Source organism: Phocoena phocoena, chromosome 3 (assembly GCF_963924675.1).
Source record: "Phocoena phocoena chromosome 3, mPhoPho1.1, whole genome shotgun sequence".
In the NCBI taxonomy this organism is placed as follows: domain Eukaryota; kingdom Metazoa; phylum Chordata; class Mammalia; order Artiodactyla; family Phocoenidae; genus Phocoena; species Phocoena phocoena.
The window spans coordinates 36478245-36487124 of NC_089221.1; positions in this window are offsets into that span (position 1 = coordinate 36478245).

The window sequence follows — 8880 nt, forward strand, 5'->3', positions numbered from 1 at the left end:
ATATATAAAACCAAGCCCACATGATCGGGAAATTCTACTACAGACTTGTTGCTTTTCCTGCTGACTGACCTAATTTTGGTAGGTAATATGTCATTAACGGAATGTATTATACATATTGCCTCACCTGTTCTTCTAATTGGCATCACTGTCTGAAAGAAACCATAGTGTAGGGAAAGGCAAAAGTCCGTTCTCCTGGAGTCTTCTCTGGACTGGCTGAGATTGGAGCAGTGCAAAAAGTCTAGTGGGTTGGGCCTATCTTAAGTGTGAACTTAAAGAGGGACTCAACAATATCCTGGATGTTTATACTGACTCAGAAAGTGAATGTACTTTCAAAATTTCAATGTTGGGTTCCATTTCACATTTGACTTGCTTCTTTATGATGCTATGGTCTGCACAATATAAGTGACATCTCCAGATGTGATCTTTTAAAGATTCTGGGGTCCAGTTTCAATCACTTGATTTCTTTAGTTGTTTTGAACCTGTAATTACATGGTTGGTGGTTTTGCCATATTTGCTCATGGGATTTCAATGTTCCATGTAATTCAATCTGGAACTTCTACTTTGTAAACTTTCTTAATCACTTTTATCCTCAGACCAAGGAGTGATAATAGACTAGTGGATGGGAAATCACACATTATTGGCTGACTGTCCACATAGCACATCTGGGAAAAATCCACCCAAGAGGTAAGCCCAGTGCTTTAGCTCTATAAATAGTGCTTTAAAAGAAAATCCTTCCCTCTTGTTTACCACTCCTAAAAGTGAATCTATGGACTACATATGGAAACTGAAAGTCTATCTTGAAATAGTATATGGGGTCACTCACGTCATTAAGGGGGTCCAAGGAATTTTCCAGTCCTTGAAATCCTGAAGCCCTTGGCAATGTTTGACTCTTCTTCAGAGGTCCCACTCTCAATATTTCGAGAGAATTCTCTCTCAAAAGTCATTTGGGTGGCCCTTCATTTTCCATGACTTATCTGAGTGGTCATTTTTCCCATTCTTAGCATTTTACTATCAACTTCCTCCAAAATCAGGGAAAAAATTAAAAGTCCTTTTGTTCCTAATCCCCCCTGTCTCTTTAGCTCTTAGCTACATTACTAGCTAGCTTTATATCTCTAATCCCCAGCACAGTTTCTGGAATTGTAGATTACTGGACTCTCTCCCAGCAATTCGTAAATCAGCACCCAGTTTCCATTTGGTTGTTATTTCCTTGAATAGCAGTTATTGCCTTTGATTGACAACCTTAAGGAGGAAATGGTAAAGAATTGAGCACCAAAACCCTAACAAGTTCCCTAACCTACTGTTTTCTTCTCGGAAATGTATTCATTTATGCTTTAAAAAAACTCTTTGTCAAGGATTGTAAAACAATAAGTAGAAAACAAACAAACAAAGCAACAACAAAAAAACAATAAGTAGACATTCACTGGTATCCATAATAGCAGTATTGACCATTTGTTATATCATACAATTGTCATACAATAAATTACGACAGTCAAATATTGATTTTCAAACTCCTCCACTTCCTTCACATTTATCGGTTGGAATTTTACTGTAAGGAAGAACCCTCTGTACGTTCCTATTTACTTATCCATTTATTATCAGTATTGACTCATGAATCCTATTTTATTCAGAAGGTTGTAATTTATTATTTAGCCTTATTTCTTTTCATGCTCAAACGATCATAGATTTGACGGGTTGGAGCCCCTTCAAAATGGCTCCTGTGTCCTCCTGACACGCTCTCATCATTTTTGGGAAGCATTTATTTTTTTACCCGACAAGACATTTCAGGCTCAGATTATAATTTCCCCGATAGCCCTGCAATAAGTCATTTCTTCTGGGGCTCCAGGTGTCATTTCTTTCCTTTAAGAAATGGAATCTAGAAAACGAGATGGGGCACTAAGCTGTGCTGCATATTGCTACTTGGGTTTACTTCTTCTAAGCTCTTTTCCCTCACAGCCTGGCCAACAAAATGAATCGTCAATATTTTGAATATGTGTTAATCTGATGAGAGAAAGATAGTATCTCAGTGCACTTTTAACTTGCATGTCTCATTATAATGAACTTGAACACCTTTTCATATACTTAAGGACTTTTATATCTATTTTTGCTAAATTTTCTGTTCATTTGCCCATTTTTCTATTAAATTTGTTTCTCAAATTTTAAAAGTTAAAAAAAATTAGGAACAATTAGTTCTTTATCTATATTCTGTATTGTAATTTGCCATTTGTTTTTTGTCTTCTGTTATGCTATGCAAAAGTTTCAAATTTACTAATCATTCCTTTATCGCATAGTATAATTCTGACACACAGTTCCTACGCGTGCGCGCGCACGCACGCGCGTGTGTGTGTGTGTGTGTGTGTGTGTGTGGTGGGGGATGATTCCCCACACCACCAAGTAATTCTTTGACACCAGCTGGGTGCCCTACATTTCAACTCAATTCTGACACTATCTGCCTGGAGATAGCATCATACCCCACAGGTTAAGGATTCTGTCCTACAAGATCCCTCACCCCGTTCCTGCCTCCCCTTCTGATGCCAATCGCTAATGCAGGTTGCCTCCTGGGCTTCCTGACGGGCTATAGATTGGAGGTTCTAATGACCTTCTCCTTGGGTTTGATTAATTTACTAGAGAGGCTCAGGAACTCAGAGAAACATTTACTACTAGATTACTGGTGTATAATAAAAGAATATAATTCAGGAACAGTCAGATGGAAAAGAAGCATAGGGCAGGTATGGGGAAAGGGGCGCAGAGCTTCCGTGCTCTTGGGGCACGCCACTCCCCCCCTCCTTTTTTTAAATGGAGGCTTTATTACATAGGCATGATTGATTAAATCATTGACCATTGGTGATTGATCTCAGTCTCCAGCCCCTCTCCCCTCCCCAGAGGTTAGGGAGTGGGACTGAAAGTTCTAACCCTTTAATCGCAAGGTTGGTTCTCCTGGCAACCAGCCCCCATCTTAGTCTCAAAGTAACCTTATTAGCATAACAAAAGACACCTCTGTGGTTCTCAACACTTAGGAAATTCCAGGAGTTTTAGGAGATCTGTGCCAGAAACAGGGCTGAAGACCAAATATAAATTTCTTATTATAAATCACAATACAGTATTACAATATGGGTTTTGAATCATAGGTTATAGAGGAATTCATCCATATTTTCTTTAAGCACTTGCATGGGTTTACTTTTTTACATATCGATTCCAGATCAGTTTGTAGTTTTTTCTTATATATGTTGTTAGGAATTGATCTAAGTTCATCTTTATTCCAAATGGCTATGCAGTTGTCCCAATATAATTTAATAAAAGTACCGTTTTGTCCTAGTTATCTGAGATATTCCCTTTATCATATACTAGGTTTCCACACGTAATTGGGTCTGTTTTTGGACTGTCTCCTGTATTCCCTTGGTCCATTTTTTTACTTACGTGCCAGTTCTGCATGGTTTTACATACAGGTAGATCATATTCTAACCTCATCTTTTACAGATGAGGAAACAGAGTGTCTCTTCCCAAACGAGGCAGTGGCAGAGCCAGAGCTGGGAACTGGTTTTCTTGACTTAAAACATGATTCTTTTCTTTCTGTGCTGTGCTGCTCTCATCTCTCTCCTCCACTGTCTTTGGTGAGAGTGTAAAATTTAGTTACAAGGAAGAGCCTGCTTTGTCCAGAAAAGAGTCGCCATGGAGTTATACTCTTCTTAGAATGGAGTTGTAGAAAGAGTCATGAGGCAAACGCCTTTGGGAGAATGCAAAGGAATATTCTACCACATGGACTGTTCTATAGAGCATAGGACCAGGAAAGATGCAGAGTGAGTGGTAGAGAGATCATATAAGAGGAAGCTGAGAAGCAGAGGGGTTAAGTGATATGTCCAAGGTCACACAGTATACAAATGACAGAGCTGTGGTTTAACACAGATGCCCCTGCAGCCCTCCCAGCTCCTTGGCAATGATTTATTAGACATGTTTTTGAACAACTGCTTCTTTTAAGCTGCTGTACATTTGTGTGTACATTAAAATTTGACCTTGTTATATAATGTCTGGCACAAAACAGACATTGGTAGCCTGCCTGCACCCCACTTAAGTTCCTGCTGAAGTTTTTACCTAAAGAATGAAAAAAATTGTTGGATGGGTTTGGAGAGACAATTCCTCTTATAAATAGTGCTAAAACTCCTTTTTTATATGGACCTGTTCAGCTAAAATCTAAACAGCAAAGACATTTGATTTACTGCAGGCATTAGGCTGGAGTGTTAAGTGGTTGTTTTAATTGCAGAGTTTTTATAAAAGAGCTACTTTCACCATATAGTTGATTACACTTTAAAAACAGAGACATATGATTTATTATAAACAGTGTTTTTGAGAACTAAACTTTTTTTTTTTTAAGAACTAAAAATATGTATTTCAAAAATTTTCAACTCCAGGAGATGCGGGGACCTGACTGTTTTCTTTTCCTCCTTTGGAAATGGTATGTGGCTGTTGAGTTTTAAGTGGTCAGAGAGTCTTCCTTGGTGGTATCAAAGAACAAGAAAGAGGAAATAGGAATCCTCTGGGTTCCGTGTTTGACTGGGCTGAAGACAGGGCCCAGGCAAACTGGGTAAGTAACCTGCAACATGGGCTTGGTTTGGCTGGTCCAGTGTTCAATTATATGCCACCTCTAAATATTCATCCCTTCCCCGCAGGTCTCGCCATCCTCTCTCTATCTTAGCCAATAAACAGGAACGTAATCGATCAGAGTAGCAGCAGAGGCATACTCACACTATTAAAAGGTGTACTCTCTTACTCTCACCATAAAGTTCTGTGACATCTGGGAATGCCAAAGCCCAGTATAAGCAGTGTACACTTCCACTCTCAATAGAAAACCCCATGAAATGTTCGGTTTTGAAGTGCTTAGTTTGTTTAGCTGTCGCAGGTGCGAAGTGTTTCTAATTTGTGTGTGTGTGTGTAGAATTGTTCCGAAAGATGAGAGTGTTTGAGATATTTTTCCTGGGAAGCTGTTCTTGAAGTTGCATTTGAATATGAGGGTCTCTGTTATTTAGAGGCTTTACTAAGTGAAAAACAAAAGTAATTCTGATAAAGGTTTACATATTGGGCAGATCCCAACGAAATGTCTTTTATATATTAAGTGTCTGATTATTAGATTCCATCTTCCATCTAGGCTCCCCTTGTTCCTCACTGCATCCTGAAAAGAGATTGCATCATCTTTAAAATGGACACACACACAAACGGATAAAAGCAAATGGTGTTTTCCTAGCACTAGATTAAGACCTGAAGAGACCTCAAGTATTGGGAAGATTATTTCCTTCATCTCTCCTACCCTTAGTATTATATTCAAAGTAAACCTTAGAGGGATGCTGAAGATAAGATGGCTTCGCTCTATATTTTCTGATAAATCCATCATCTTCTCTTAACCCCTTTGCCTCTCTCATTTGCCTTGAGGGTGCCCTAAGCATGTGTTTAGTTGGCCTACTGAATATGGTAGCACTGGGTATACTGGTAAACCCTGTACACATTTCCTTGTGATAAGTAGGGAATTACTTCAGCTGAAAAGGGATTGTTTTCTAGGTCTTATTAACCAGGTGCCATGCACCAGAATTAACCGAAATCTTGTTTAAGCCAACAGTTCTTGAGTAAACAGGATAAAAAGAAATAAATAAAAAATTTGCAAGTTTATATATACGGAGCACTGTTCTAAGTGTTTTACATGTGTTATTCACTTAATTATCACATAACCTGTAGCGCTTTTGTTTTTATCTCAGTTTTACAGAAGAAGAAACAGGGACAGAGAAATTAAGAAACTTGCTCAAGGTCAGAGTCCTACTAAGCAGCAAAGTTGGAATTTGAATCTAGGCAGTGGCTTCGGGTTATTATGCTATACAGCCGCTCTACTCAAAAAGAATTAAAATAGCGAGCGCTTTCACACTGCTAGACACTACTGTGAGTACTCTATGTATTTTAGCACTTTTAGTCTTCACAGAAACTCTGTGAGGTGTGCTCATTTTCTACTTACTCCTTCAAGCACGTTCCATCTTTCCATACCCTGGGGTGTACCTTGAGAGGCTGACCTCTGGTGCCGAACACTTTGCTTTGCGGTTTCCGGTTGTGTTTGCCGAATAGAGTTCCCAGCATGAGATCAGGAGGCGGAAGCAAAGGGAGGTCACGGTACATATTACTTTAGTTTCCTCCCTTTTGGGTCACTGTGGGTTGGTTGCGTCCCTTACTCAAAGACTACAGCTCCTGTTTATTTGGTTTTCTCCAACAGTCTCTCTCTCTGGGTCTTGGTGACAGTGTCTTCCTCCTGCCTACTAGGCGTAGGGGTGGTAAAGTCTCTCTGCTGTTGCTAGCTCAGGGGTGCTCTGACCCCCTGCAAAGAGCCCCTTCATTAACCTCTCCTCAAACACTGTTCTGGAGTGTGCCGTTTTTCTTGCTAACACCCGTACGAAACAAGGTATATTCTGTTATCGTCGGCATATTTGACTTATAAGGCACGGGGAAGTAAAATAAAGGGCCCAAGGCAATTGTTAGAATTGGGATTAAAACCTATGCAGTCTGGCTAATGTCCAGGCCTTTAGTCGCTACACTCTTGTGCCTTATGGTTTAAGCAGGTGTTGGGCTTTCAGCAAAAAAAGCTTACAGCGCAGATTATTTCATATCAAAGGACAATTAATGGATAGTTTACTGTAGCTAAGGAAGGTGATGTAAAGATTTAAGCGTGAAAGTGCTATGGGGTAAATGTAATGAGTTTATTCACAGATGTATCAAACATTTATCAAAGTTTCATATTTTGGAAACAAATCATCAACAAAACAGATTGCTGACTGTGAATAGTCCTAAGACTCACCTATTTGTTCTCCAGTATTTTGAATTTAATTAGCAAGGAGTGATACAGCAAAAAAGCTTCGGCCATTTGATATAGCTGTGGTTATTGTCCAATATACATAACTTTAAAAAAATCTTCCTTTGAGTCAATAATGTTAATCGGTGATTAGTAATGTGTTTTCTTTCCCTAGGCAGTAGAAGTTCTCCTTTTAGTTATTATGTGCATTCAAAATATGTACAATACAATCAAGGTATAGAGTCTTGCAAAATCAGATGATGCTTTTTTTATGCCAGTACTACAAAAAGAATACCAGTTAATATACATGTGAATTCTTTCCCCCTACTAATTGAAATATTCCTTTTGGGAATCATTCCACTTTAAGCTTTTAGAAAAAAGAACACTGGACCAGGAATAATAGTCCTAGATTCTGATGCCAACTTTGCCTCTAACTGGTTCCAATAGACTAATTGTTTGGACTGCAGTTTCCTCATCTGTGCAGTAATGGAACTGGGCTAGGTGGTCTTTTAACACTAAGGTTCAATGACTCTGATTAACCTCTATTGTTTTTATCCCTATCAAATATTAGAAGACATGAAAAAGTGAGGCTAGGCATCTAAGGCAAAAATTGTATTTAGTGCAGAGTTGGAGTGATATACAGGTCTCTTGATATCTGTTCCCTGACTATACTATAGTCCCTAGAAAAAAAATGTGTACTAGTTAGGGTGACACTGGCTCCTATAACAAATATATGCAAAATATACAATCACTCAAAATACTAGAAATTTGTTTCAGGGTGGCTCTGCTTTGCTCAGGACTCAGATTGATGGAGGCTCTGGCATTTTCAACACATGTCTCACAAGACCATTTTTATCTCCATCTCTGACAGCCAGTGGCAGAAAGAACATAGAGGAACACATTTAAAGTGTATATAGGGTAGGTATGGAAGTGGCACATATCACTTCTGTTCATATTCCATTTCCTAGAACTCATTATATTGCTCCTCATAAATGCAAGGAAAGCTATGAAATATAGCGTAGTTGTGTGCCCAGGAAAAAGAGAAGCACATGGATTTTAGTGAACCATTAGCAATTTTTGCCTTAGAATGGGTGTGACATGTACAAGAACAAATTTATCTTTAGGGAACTTGCCTTATTTTTTCTAGGTTGTCAGTGGCCCCATTTTGTCGTATTTTAATAACTCTTTTTTGTAAATCCCCTTTCCATCAGCTCTGTAATTTATGTTTATAGCCACTGCTTCTCTTGAAGCTTCTTCTTTCGGTTACTGGGATTGAAATTAAGAGAGACTATGACCTCACGCAGGAATGAGAGAAAGTGCTTTTTTCCTGAACATGATCCTGAGAGAATCATGAGGAAGAAGAACTAAAGGAAAAACCAATATTTTTTAAAAAGCAACAAAGGAATGTTTAAAAAAGATGAGAATGGAATATCTGGGTGGAACGGGGACACTCATAATGGTGCTCTGAAGTACCCATTCTTTCAAGAGAATTTAGCCAAGGGTCACAAGATTAAGACCACAGTGGGATGTGCCGCCTCAGGAGTGTCCCTGGCAAAGGAGACCTGCAAGTTATGGCTTTTGTGGTTCTCTTCTTTTTTCTAGCTAAGAAATAAACAGAGCCACAGCATATCAGTGGAGCCTCGTTTTCCTCAGTCTTTCCCTCTCCCAGGGTTCGTTGCATGATGTCCCCAGCAGCCACAAAATACTGAGGATGCCTTGAGATAGCATGTTTTCCATCCACAATCATGATTCATGAATCTCCTTTATTGTAAATTAACCTGCAGAATGGGAGACAGAAAGAAGCAGCAGTCAGGGAAAACACATGTGGGGGTTTGTAATTTTGAGACTTGGGTTCTGAGTTATTCCAGGAACTTCACTGAAATTTGGCTTATCATCATAACATCTTCAAAAATATAACCAAGAACACAACAAATCAGAATAAGAAAAAGGAGACTGGGCTTCCCTGGTGGTGCAGTGGTTAAGAATCCACCTGCCAATGCAGGGGACATAGGTTCAAGCCCCGGTCTGGGAAGATCCCACATGCCGCGGAGCAACTAGGCCCGTGA